Here is a 12955-nt window from a genome sequence, read left to right as displayed (position 1 = left end):
CATGGAAGATTTAAATGAGATTAAGAGTACCTGCACATAATAACCAAAATAGAAAATCACTTGTTGTACCAAGAACCAGGAAAACCAGAATCTCCATGAGGGAAGACAGTCAACTGAGGTCAATACCAAGACTCCAATGTGGGAGCGATCCAACAAGGATTTTAAAGCAGCCGGCATATAAATGCTTCAACAATCAATTACAAATTCTCTTGAAACAAATGAAAAAATAGAATGTCTCAGCAAAAAAAAAAAAAAATGTTATAAAAAAAGAATCAAATGAAAATTGTAGAATTGAAAAATACCAAAATTTTTAAAGTCACTGGATAGACTCAAAGTAGAGTGGAAATGACAGAAGACAGAATCAGTGAACTTGAAAACAGACTGAGAGTAGAACTTACTCAGTCTGAACATTAGAGAAAAAATAGACTGAAAAAAATAGTGAACAGAGACTCAGAGACCTGTAGGTCTAGAACAGGGGATCTGCCGTTGGAGTCCCAGAAGGAGGGGAACGAGCATGAGACGGAAGAGGTATTCAAAGAAACCATGGCTGAAAATTCTGCAAACTTGGCAGAAGACATAAACCTTCAAGAATCAGAGAAACCCCAGATATGAGAAACCCAACGAGATCACACTAAGACACATCATAACTAAACTTTCTAAAACTAAAAACGAAGAAAAAATATCTTAAAGACAGCTAAAGACAAACGATGCACTTCTCACAAAGGCACCGCATTTCAAATGACAGCGGGTTTCTCATTTGAAACCACGGAGGGCTTCAGAAGTGAAGGAGAAATAAAGACATTCTCAGATGAAGGATAAATGAGAGAATTTGCGGCTAGCAGACTTGCCCTTAAAGAACGGCAAAGGGAGCTCTCCAGAAAGAAAACGATAGCAGAGGGGACTGGGCCCTCAGAAGGAGGAGCACAGAGGGGCAAAGAGAAGCCAGCACAGTAGATGACCCTTCGCCTCGTGAGTTTCATTAATCACTTCTCGTAGTTGAAGCAAAAGTTATAGCACAATCTGCCGTGGTGGTCGATGTGTGTAGAGAAAACACTTAAGAAAATTCTACTTTAAAAGTGGAGAGGATAAAGGAACCTACATGGAGACAAGTTGTCTACACTTGACTCAAAACGGTAAAACATCCACACCAGTAGGCTATGATTAAGTTACTTACATATATACAATAATACCCAGAGCAAACCAGTAAGAAAACTATACAGTGATACACTCAAAAACTGTATCAATAAATCAGAATAGAACTCTAAGAAATGTTCAGGTAACTTAGAGGAAGGCAAGAAAAAGAAACAGAGGAACAAGAAAGGGAGGGAACGAGCAGGAAACAAACAGTGAAGCGGCAGACTCAGCCTCAGTATACCAATAATTTCCTTAAATATAAATAGTCTAAGAACACCAAGTAAAAGACAGAGATTTGGAAGAGTAGATTAAAAAATAAGAACTCAGTTATGTTGTCTATAAGAAATTCACTTCAAACACAAGGTAGATTTAAAGCAAAAAGATTGAAAAAAATAGTATGTCCAAGCCCAAGCCATTCCCCTGGAGTAGCTGACCAAATGTTCAAAGAATTAAAACCACTTTTACACAATCTATGTCAGAAAATAAGAGAGGAGGGACACTTCACAACTCATCTTGCATCTGTATTACCCTGATACCAAAACCAGGAAAAAGCACAAAAATGAAAACTACAGACCAATATCCCTCACCAACTTAGATGCAAAAATCCTCAAGAAAATTTTAGCAAAACAAATCCAAGAACGTATAGAAAGAGTAATACACCATCACCAAGTGGGGTTTATTCTACATATGTAAGGTTGGTTCAATATTTGAAAATCAAGAAAGTCATGATTATATCAGCTTACACAGAAAAAGCATTTTCCTAAATTCAAAAACTAAACCATTCATGATAAAAATTCTCAATAAACCTGGAATAAAGGGGGACTTCCTTAACCTCATAAAGAACATCTACAAAGCCTATAGCTAACATCACACCTAACAGTGAGGACTGAATGCTTTCCCTCTAAGACGGAAAACAAGGTGAGGATGTTTGCCCTCACCATTCTTTTTTGACACAGCGCTGGAAGTTCTAGCCACTGTGACAAAGCAAGAAAAAGGAAAAAAAGGCATACAGATAGGAAAGGAAGAAACAAAACCGTCTCTACTTGCAGACGACATAATTGTCGACACAGGAAATCACAAGGAGTGTACAAAAAATCACCTGGAACTAATAAGTGAGTTCAGTAAGGTGGCAGGACACAAAATTGCCATGCAAAAATCAATTGTACTTTTATGCACCGACAACGAACAAGTGGAAATCAAAATAAAAAATACCACTTAAAATTGCTCCAAAGAAATGAAATACTTAGGTAAAAATCTAATAAAACATGCACAAGATCTATACGACGAAATTTATCAAATGCTGATGAAAGAAATCAGTGAAGGCCTAAATAGCTGGAGAGACATACCATGTTCAAGAATTGAAAGACTCAACATCGTAAGGATGTCAGTTCTCCCCAAATTGATCCGCAGGTTTATCACAATTCCTATAAAAAATCTCAGCAAGCTTTATTTTATAGATAGAGAAGAGCTTATTCAAAAATTTATATGAAAAAGGAAAGGCCCTACAACAGTCAAAACAATTTTTAGGAAGAAAAATAAAGTGGGAGTAATCTCTCTTCCCGATGTTCAGGCTTCACTATTAGCTACAGTAATCAGAACGGTGTGGTACCAGCAAGGGGACAGTCACATGACTCAAGGGAGCAGACTCATGGAGGGAATGAAGAAACAGATCTGTACAAATATTCTGAATTAATTTTTGATGAAGGAACAAAAGCAATTCAATGAAGGAGGGAAAGCCTTTTCAGTAAATGGTGCTGGAGCAATTAGGTATCCGTGACAAAAATGAAAAAAAAAAAACTTTGAACTAATCCTCCCACTTTATGCAAATTTTAACTCAAAATGGATGATGGACTTAAACGTAAAATGTAAAGCTGTAAAACTTCCAGAAAAAAATAGGGGAAAATATTTTGGACCTAGGACTAGGCAAAGCGTTTTTAAATTTGACACTAGACACATGATCCATAAAAGGAAAAGTTGATTAATTGTGCCTCATCAAATTTAAAAAATTTTGCTCAACAATAGACTCTGCTGAGAGTATGAAAACACAAATCAGAGACTGGGGGAAAATACTGGCAAATCACACACGTGACAAAGGACTGGCACCTAGAATATATAAAGAACTCTCAGAAATCCAACATTAAAAAGACAAACAATCCAATTAGAAAATGGGCAAAAGACATGAAGAGACATATCACTGAAGAGGATATACAGATGGCGATTAAGCACATGAAGAGACGTTCAATATCATTAGCCATTAGAAAAATGCCAATTAAAACCACAATGAGACATCATACCTATCAGAATGACCAAAATAAAAAACAGTAATAACACAAATGCTGGAGAAACTGGATCACATATACATTGCTGGTGGGAATGTAAAATAATACAGGATAATATAATTTTTTAAAATGCTGTCTGGACCAGTTTTGAGGCCCTGGTTAGGGACTGGTCAGTTCCACTTCTTGAGCAGCCAATTAAGCGCATTCCCCACTACCTCCTCTATTGGGCTCTCACACTCCTGGTCACTATACACCTGCCTTAACCACCCCAGGGCCAGGTACCAGACAACCAAGGATAGCTCCTATACCCCAGAACCCATGGAAATTATCCAAATTAGCCAATCATAAACCTGTGTACCCTGCCTCACCAGTTCCTGCCTGTGGAAACTACAATAAAGGCACTTGCCTACAGTTGCCCCCTCCCTCCCTCTGCCCCCTGCCTGACCCTGGTGCTGCCCCGAGTGGCCCCGTGTGGAGCACTGTGTTCTCCACATTGAACTTTGAGTAACAAAAGTGTAAAATTTTTTCCAGTTTTTCTCCCTTAACCTGTGTCTGGCTTCATCTTACCTCACTCAAGGAAATATGATTAAAACATACAGCCACTCTGGAAAATAATTTGGCAGTTCCTTTTAAACCTAAAAATGGAGTTACCATACAAACCAGCAATTACACTCTCGGGCCTTTATCACAGAAAAATGAAAACTTATTTTCATGCAGAAATTTGTACATGAATATTCTAGAAACTTTATTCATAATAGCCCCAAAGTGAAAATGACCCTAATGTCCTTCAACTGATCAATGGTTAAATAAACTGTGGTACATACACACCATGGAATACTACTCAGCAATAAAAAGGACAAAACTATCAATACGTGTAACAACTCAAAGGAACCTCAACGAAATTATGCTGAGACAATCTCAAAAGGATACATACCACATAATTCCATTTATACAAGATTTGTGAGAGAACATAATTATAGAAATGAGGTTAGTGGTTAACTGGGGCTAGGCATGGGGACAGGAGGGGTGGATGTGGCTGTAAAGGAGAGCACCGGTGAGGCTTGAGGTGATGGTACAGTTAAGTGTCTTGTTGTGGTGGTGGTTCTATGAAGCTACACATGTGACAAAATTGCATAGAGCTACACACGTTCACACACACACACAAGTATAGCTTGTGCAAATACAAGTACAGTGCAAGTGTAACTGCTGAAATCTGAATAAGCCTGATGGTTTGCACCTAATGTCAGCTTTCTCATTTTGATATTGTACTGTAGTTGTGCAGGATGCTAATATTGGTGGAAGGTGGGTGAAGGGTGAATGGGACCACCCTGTACATTTCTGTGCAACCTCATGTGAATCTGTACCTACTTCAAAATGAAATTTTTTTTTAAACAGAAAGGGACTCCTAGAAACAAAAACAAACAAAACAAAACTCCAAAATACTCAAAAGTCTCAGAAATCGGCATTAGCTACATCTGCAACAGGAAGTTACACCTTTTTGAAAGAGTAGGGGAGGCTGAAAACAAGAAGGATGGGAGAAAGCCCTCTGAGAAGAAATTAGACCCCAGAGCCCTCCCTCACTCTGCTCAGTGTGATGTCTGCCCCTCCCCGACTCCAGGGGTTTGTTCTGTGATGAGAGTAAAGCAGAGGATTTCTAGATATTTGTCCCTATTCAGCTCTAAGAACTCTGGCAAGTAAAGGGAGGCTGGGAAATTCTGTCTCTGTTCTGAAGAGTTATACTGTAGTTCTGGTAGAACTGATCCCTTTGGCCTCTTTCGTACACAGGCAGCCCACTTCACACACACACAGCACTCTCATCCTCTCCCTAGGGGCCACCTAGGAGCCGCGCAGCTCTGAGTACACAGCAGGTCCCATTATGGCTTCCTATGGTCCAATAACCAAGGCACTGAAAGCCATCTGCCTCCGACACATAGATACATAATCAGGTGTAGAACAGGACAGTTGCAGCAAACAAACCAACCATCTAATTCAAAAAGAAGGAGGACAGTAAATACACAACAGTCACTGGTTCTTGCTCATCTGGTCTTCTAGGAACCCTGCAGGCTCCCATTCTCCGGAGGCAGAGTAGGTTTTGGTCAGCCCCCAGCAGTCCTCGGTCTGCTGGCCTCTAAAGCTTTGTCCCTGTTCTCTAGATGGTATATTTTCTTTCATGGTCACATTAGACGTGGGAATAAGAGCACCTGCTTCCTGCTGGTGCATGTTTGGCATATTGGGTGTTGCTTTGAGGTTAAATAATTATGGAATTGTAGGCCACATTGGTGGTTTCTTTGGCAGTAAGCTTCCCTCTAAAACCTACTAGGTTCCAGTTTATCCTCATCCTATTAGTTCCAATGTGAAAGTACCCATAGCCAAAGATCTTGCCTGGACATAGTTTTTAAATTTTAAGACTTGGGTCATTTACTTATGTGCTTTTGTGGTCTGCTCATTACCAAATTTCACAACCTAATGAATCTGAGACCATTTTTTTTTTTTTTTTTTTTTTAAAGATTTTATTTTTTCCTTTTTCTCCCCAAAGCCCCCCGGTACATAGTTGTGTATTCTTCGTTGTGGGTTCCTCTAGTTGTGGCATGTGGGACGCTGCCTCAGCGTGGTCTGACGAGCAGTGCCATGTCCGCGCCCAGGATTCGAACCGACGAAACACTGGGCCGCCTGCAGCGGAGCGCGCGAACTTAACCACTCGGCCACGGGGCCAGCCCCCCTGAGACCATTTTTAAAATAATCAGCTTAATTTGGAAGGCAATACCCTCAATATATTTTCTGCCAGCAAGCTTTTGGTTTCTGCATGGCAGAGCATCAATCTTACCTCCTGTCAATATATACCACGATTCTGGAGGAACTCGCCTAGAGCTGGTGTGTGTCTCTGTTCCACAAAATGCTCAGAAACCAAGCTTCTTCCAGCTCCCATTCTTATTCTGACATTGTAGGCCTCACGCTCATGGTCCAAGACGGCAGCTCCATGTTCCAGGCAGGAGGATAGAAGAAGGGCTAAGGAGAAGGAGGCAGCAATGGATGGGGCCTTCCTTGGGGACAGGAAGAGTAGGTACCATTTGTTGGAAGAAGTGTGCATGTGGATATCTGATAGCCAGGGGACGGACGGGACTGTGGCATAGATGTTTATCTGTTTAACAAAATTCATGCTGTTCTTTCCATTGCGTAGGTTTGTTGTTGAGAAGCAGCTGCTCAAACAGAATTGAGGAAGCTGTTTCCAAGCTTACAGAAATCTTTCCCAAGTCTTCTTTGCATTTGGTGGGGACATGTGACTAGTTTTTGCCAATGGAATGTGAGAAGCGCAATGGGTGATTTCAAGCTGAGCTAATGAAGAAGCACATGTGCTTTCTCTCCATCTCTTTCCCCTTTACCGGTAGATACAGAGGGCTCCAAAGCACAGGGCTGGAGTTCTTGACATTTTTTATGCCAAGAGCCCTCTTGGCAGTCTGATAAAGTCTACAGACTCCTGCGCAGAATAATGTTTTTTGAAAGCATAAAATAAAACACATAGGATTACAAAGGAAACCAGTTATAGTGAAACACAGTTACCAAAATACTTTAAGTATTACAACATAATAATATTTATGCATTTAAATAGTATATCAAATAACAAGATCTACCGGTGGGTCTACTATCTGCCACGTTTTCAAAGTAGCAAATGGGTAAAAATGATATTTCTAGATATTCCCAACATTTTCTTTTAGGATGATGAAAATGTTTTAGAACTAAAGACAGGTAGTGTTTGCACAACACTGTGAATACACTAAATACCACCGAGCTGTACACTTTAAAATGGATTATTTAAGTTATGTGAATTTCACCTCAACTAAAAAAAAGGAAAAATTAACTGGGGGGAAAGGATCTCCTGAGTAACTGTGATGGGCTATGAGAATATCAGGCCACTGGTGATAGTCACAGGCCCTTCTCATTCTACTGGGATTTGTTATCTAGATGCCAAATGGCAGGAAATGCAAAATATTTCCCATCTGGGTTCATAGCGTCCCTTCCTGAATTCTATCCACAGATCCCTTGGGGTTACATGGACCTCACTCCCCACCCCCAGAATAAGAACCCCTGCCCTAGGGGACAACAGAGCCGTAAGAGGAAGGGGCCCAGGTCCCTGAATCATTACATGGAAGAAAGTCACCTGCTGAATGGGCTGTTACATGAGCAAGGAATTTTGTATCTGTTTATTAGAGCAGCTAGCACTAACCTGAGCCAACAAATTCCCATTTCTGCTTAAATTACTTCATCATGTTTCTAATCTAGAAACTGAATGAATCCTGATAATTCAGAGAGTGACGCACGAATCAAGTTAGACATGAAGAAATCTGGGATTTCTGTCACCTGGACCCTTCCTGATGAAGCCCCAAGACCCCAGCCATCTCTGGGAGGACACACATCCTCTGCATCTCTTCAGATTTTGCCTTCAGCTCCACCGAGTTTCCCCGTGGACACTGCACGGGGGGCTCTGGACTGATCCCCTGCCTACAGAAGCAGAGAAGCCACCCAGGAAGCCAGCAGTGCAGGTGCAGTGCCCACGTGAGTGTCCTTGAGACACACTGAGTGTCCTCAGTTTGCCCACTGTGGTTTCCTGGGAGCCTGAAAGGTCAGCTGACAATGTCAGTTTTGGGAAACTTAACAGGCCTCACGTTACCTGCCTCAAACAAGAGTCAACTTTCCCTAAACTTCCTTTTCTTTTTTTTTGACTGGCACCTGAACTAACAGCTGTTGCCAATCTTCTTTTTTATTTATTTATTTTCTTCTTCTTCTCTCCAAAGACCCCCAGTACATAGTTGTATATTGTAGTTGTAGGTCCTTCTGGTTGTGCTATGTGGGACACTGCCTCAGCGTGGCCTGACGAGTGGTGCCATGTCTGTGCCCAGGATCCGAACCAGCAAAACCCTAGGCCGCCAAAGAGCAGCATGCGAACTTCACTACTTGGCCACGGGGCCGGCCTCTTCCCTAAACTTTCTTTAGGCCGATCTCCTTAAGAAATGTCATTCAGACTCCCCTCCTAGTTCAGTCTCCTGCCATCACTGCAACACCCCGCATCCCATAATAAGCAGCAAGGTAATAGAATGCCTTTTGCCCAGGGTAGTGCCAGCTCCTGTAGACCTGACATCAAACAGCCCTAACGGCCGCCCCACATTTGGACTTTCAGCCCTAGGAGTCAGGAAGCAACCTTATGGAGTAAGCAAATCCGAGGGAGTTTTGGTTTGTTTCTTTGTTGTTTTGTTACTTAAGGCCAAAGCGTCATAACCAGTTCAAATCTCTGGGAGTGTGGCTGGGGCGACAGCAATGAGACACTGCTTTCTTCTTCAGGCCCTTTTGCTGTTTGGTTTTAATTTTTTAAAACCACGACCACAAATTATTTTTATGATGAAAATATGGGTTAATCTTAGAAAAAAATAACATATACTTAAAACAGAAATGGATTTGCTGCCTTTCCTCTTTCCCGTTACTTCTCTAAGGTGAGTCTTCATGGAGAGTGAGCTCTAAAGTGGGAGAGTCCCTTCTATCTCCCACATTCTAAGGCATCGAGGCCCCTTCTCCCGACTGCACCAGGAGTGAAACCAGGACCACAGCGGGGCTGGAGAAGCAGCCGGCAGGGGGTCTGTGCATCTGCAGGTGGAGGCTTGATAGAGAGCGGACTTTGGGCCTTTACTTCTCTCTGCCTTTCTGCATCTATTCCTGTTTCTTCCAGCAACAGCATCCCTAATTTTTCTCTGGGACCCCCCAAATCTTTCCATATGTGCTTTGTGTGAGGCTGACAACAATCCAGCTCCAGGAGAGGGCATGTGACTTCTTCCTGGCCAGGGTAGGACACTGCCCTGAACATGGTGTTTGGTTCAGGGATGGAAATGAGAGTAAGGCCCAGGATATTTGTTTGGCTGTTGAGGGAAGTTCTCTTTCCTCCGGGCCTGAATCCTATAGGACCCGGTATCTATTCTGTTTCCATATGGCCCCTGATCATAAAGTCAACATGGAGGTGAGCAGAGCTGAGCGGCATTAGCCCCCAGATCAAGCCCCACTTGAAGCTGATACACTCTTCCTGGCCTTTTAAAGCTATTTTGGCCAACTAATTCCTTTCTTTTCTTAAAACTGTTTGAGTTGGTTTTTCAATCAATTGCAGTCTAATACAGAGGACCCAGAGACAAAGGACACTCTGGGGAGGAGATATGACCAGGATCTGAAACTTCACCTATTAAACTGGGCCTTATCTGAAGAAAACTGTGGCCTGAAGGCCTCAAGCCCAGAGAAGGGAGACAGGTGACTAAGGTGTGTCTATGTCCTTGGTACTGTGGAGGGGTAAGGGACCTTGGTCATTAGTACTGGTCTCTGGCCAGAAAGTCTCCATCCTGAGAAGGGGCGTCAGACTATCAGCGCTGAGCGGCTGCATAGGATCCATACTGCAGGCTCACCAAGCAACCTCTAGCACGACTTAGCTTTCCAGGTGCTTTCCCACTGGGAGAGGAGGAGTGGAGCTTCCACCACAAGCATTCTGCTCACACAATAGTTGGGTTTGTCTTGCAAACAAACCTTGGAACCTGCTTCATTCAGCAGTCTCCTGTGCATATTCGTTATTGTAGTCAGTCTGATCAACCTGGCCCATCTCTGGGGACCCTGGCAACTCCAGCTGCTGGGCCCATAAAGTTATAGTCCACATACCATATCGACTCTGAGTTTGAATTCCAACGCTCTATTCACGTCCGAGAAATAGCACAGTAACATCCACAATCGTGGCCATCACTTGGTTGTGTACCTTCATTACTCTTCCGCCTATCCATTAGCCAATACAGATACTAAGCATCAAATTAGAATTCTTTTGAATGCTGGTGACAGAAGCACAACTTTAACTTAAGCAAAAAATGAATTTACTGGCTCACGTACCTGGGATAGGTCACAGGCTAAAAGGAAAAACTACCAACATCAGGACTTTGGTACCAAGAAAAGAGGCTCTGCGTCACCAAGACGGTCTCTCTTCATCACTCTCTCATCTCTCCACGTGGTGGGGAAGATGCACTGGCTGCCACCAATTCATACTGTCCCAGCTTAGCACCCCAACAGAGCAAGAACTCTCTTCCTACATCCACCTGTCAATCCCAGACTGGTCCTGCTTGGGTCACGTGCCCATCCCCAGGCCTGAGGGGCGAGGTTCTCAAAACAGGGGAAGGAACCGGGAAAGCCTGTGGGCGAAGAGACTCCGAAGCAAGCCCTGTTGCTTGTGGAGGGAACAACATGCGTCAGCCTTGAGCAGCTCACAGCCTGGCAGGGGAGAGAATAACGGCATTATCTGCTAAGTGCCGTGATGGAGGGAAGGGGGCCGGGAACCCTGAGAAGACAGAGAACAGCTCTGCCAGGGCAGCTTTCCAGAGGAGGGGTGAGGTGGAATCTGCTCCCCTCCTGACCACCCCCAACTCTCCCTGAGGAATTGTCCCTTCCTCAATCTCAATATATCCGGTTCATGTGGGGCTGACCTCATGCCTTACAGCAGAGGTAGAGACTGAACTCAGGCCAGGCCAGTGACAGCCTGCCCTGGATTTCTTGCTGGATTGATTAGGAAAGAAGTACTCTCTATCCAAGTAGAGAAGCTGGTAGAATCTAAGGCTGCAGATGCTAGTGGCCATCTTTCTTTCCTGGTCACACAGCCCTGTGTGAAGAAGCCAGCGGGGAGGAGAGCAGTGTGGAGGGGAGGGGGGTGAGATCTACTCTTGGAGACATGATGCCTGAACTTTTCAGTTATCCAACACCTGCATACAAAAATGACCTCTTTCTGCATAAAGCTTATTTGAGTTGGGGTTTTAAAACTTGCAATGGGAAGTCGTGCCTAACATGAGGGGTACTTCCATCTGCATCTGGAAAGGTGAGAGGCATTTGGTGGGGTTCTCTCCAGATACTCAGGAGGAAAAGGATGTGCAGGGCCACCACTGGTACCCTCCCTGTGTAGCTAGTCTACTAAGATGGCTCCAAATAAGTCCTCCCCCCAGTATGTGCATACAGCTCCTGGGTTATGTCTTCTCCTCTTAAATCTGGACTGGGCTGTGACTGCTTTGACCAATAGACAGACTACAGAGGAAGTGACATTCTTCAGGAGGCATGGTAGCTTCCAAATCCTCCCTCTTGGAGCCCTGGGTTGCCATGTAAGACATCCAGGATAAGCTGCTAGAGAGGCCACAAAGAAAAGCAGGAGAATGACACTACACAGAGAGAGGCCTCACTGGGGGCACAAGGGTGCTAGACGTCCAACTCCCAGCCACTATCTCAGTAGAGGCATGAGACCCCCAAGTGAGACCAGTAGAACTGTCTAACTGGGCACCAGAATCATGAGATATAATGAATTTGTTTTCTGCCACTAAGTTTTTTGTCATGCAGCTAGACGTCCCCTCCTCCATACACACTGCCAATCACAAAAAGTAGCTCCCTCTGGGCAGATGAATTACAAAAAGGACCCCCTCCTCACATGGGGGCAGGGGCCCAGCTGGATGTATAGCAAGGGGGGGTGCACAACCCCAGTCTTCAGTAGCTTTGGGTTGGAGGCTGCCGAGGGATGCCCACAGGCAGCCGGTCAGTCCTCACTTGTCCTACCAACCCTTTACTCCTGCTAGTTTTTCACGATGCCTGCCCTTGTCCAGCGCCCTCTGGCACTAGAGGACTGGGCAGTCAGTGTTGATTTCTTGGCACACGGCAGGCAGTGACCATCCCAAGGCCATGCTGCGGAGAGGCAAGCGGAGAACTCAAACAGCCTTTGTCCCTCAGTCTTTTCCTTCCCCTTCCAGCTCTCCTTTGCCCCAGCAGCAGCCACCCATTTTCCATATTCTCTAGCCCAAAGCAGCCTTTCGAGAGGGGATGTCTCACTTGTTGCTATTGTTAGTTCCTGTAACTCATATCACACTCATTTTTCGGGGTTCATTTTCCAGAAGTTGCCAGAAGCCCATCCTAATTTGATTCTAGTTTGCCATGTAGGTGAATGGGCGGCTCTTCCTTTTACCTCGCGACGAGCTGGTCCATCTCTAGTGGATTTTTAACAACCGGGTTGGGTGTTTCTCTCGCCCTAGTCTGCGAGCTTACTGAGGGAGGGTGGGGCCTAATTCCTCTCTGCCCTGGCCCCAGCGTAGGGCCTGGACCGCCAGTCAACTAATGTTCCCCGATGCAAGCATCATCACCAGCCCGGTGGTTTCTCTGCTCACCCCCCAGCTCCACAGACTAGAACATCTTGATTTTTGCACGCGCCAACGGACAGTTTACTCTGGCTAGAACTCTCCCTTAATTTACCGGACTGAATGACTATTAATGGACCGAAGTGGACCATTAATTAATTTGTTCGGCATGTCTGAGGAAGGAAGAATCACGCGACTGTTCACGACGGAACATCTCGTCTTCAGGAGCATCAAGATACTGGCTGAGGTCCAAAGTCTGAGCGCTCCTCCGTGTTTCCACGTGACTGACAGACAAAACGAAGGCGAAGAAGATCAAGAAAAAAGAGGGAAAAGAGGGGACCAGTGTGAACTTCCCGAGACAAACGAGAGCGA

The sequence above is a fragment of the Equus caballus genome, chromosome 14, assembly GCF_041296265.1.
Source record: "Equus caballus isolate H_3958 breed thoroughbred chromosome 14, TB-T2T, whole genome shotgun sequence".
In the NCBI taxonomy this organism is placed as follows: Eukaryota; Metazoa; Chordata; class Mammalia; order Perissodactyla; family Equidae; genus Equus; species Equus caballus.
The sequence above is the reverse complement of the archived record's forward strand: the minus strand, read 5'-3'. Positions refer to the sequence as shown.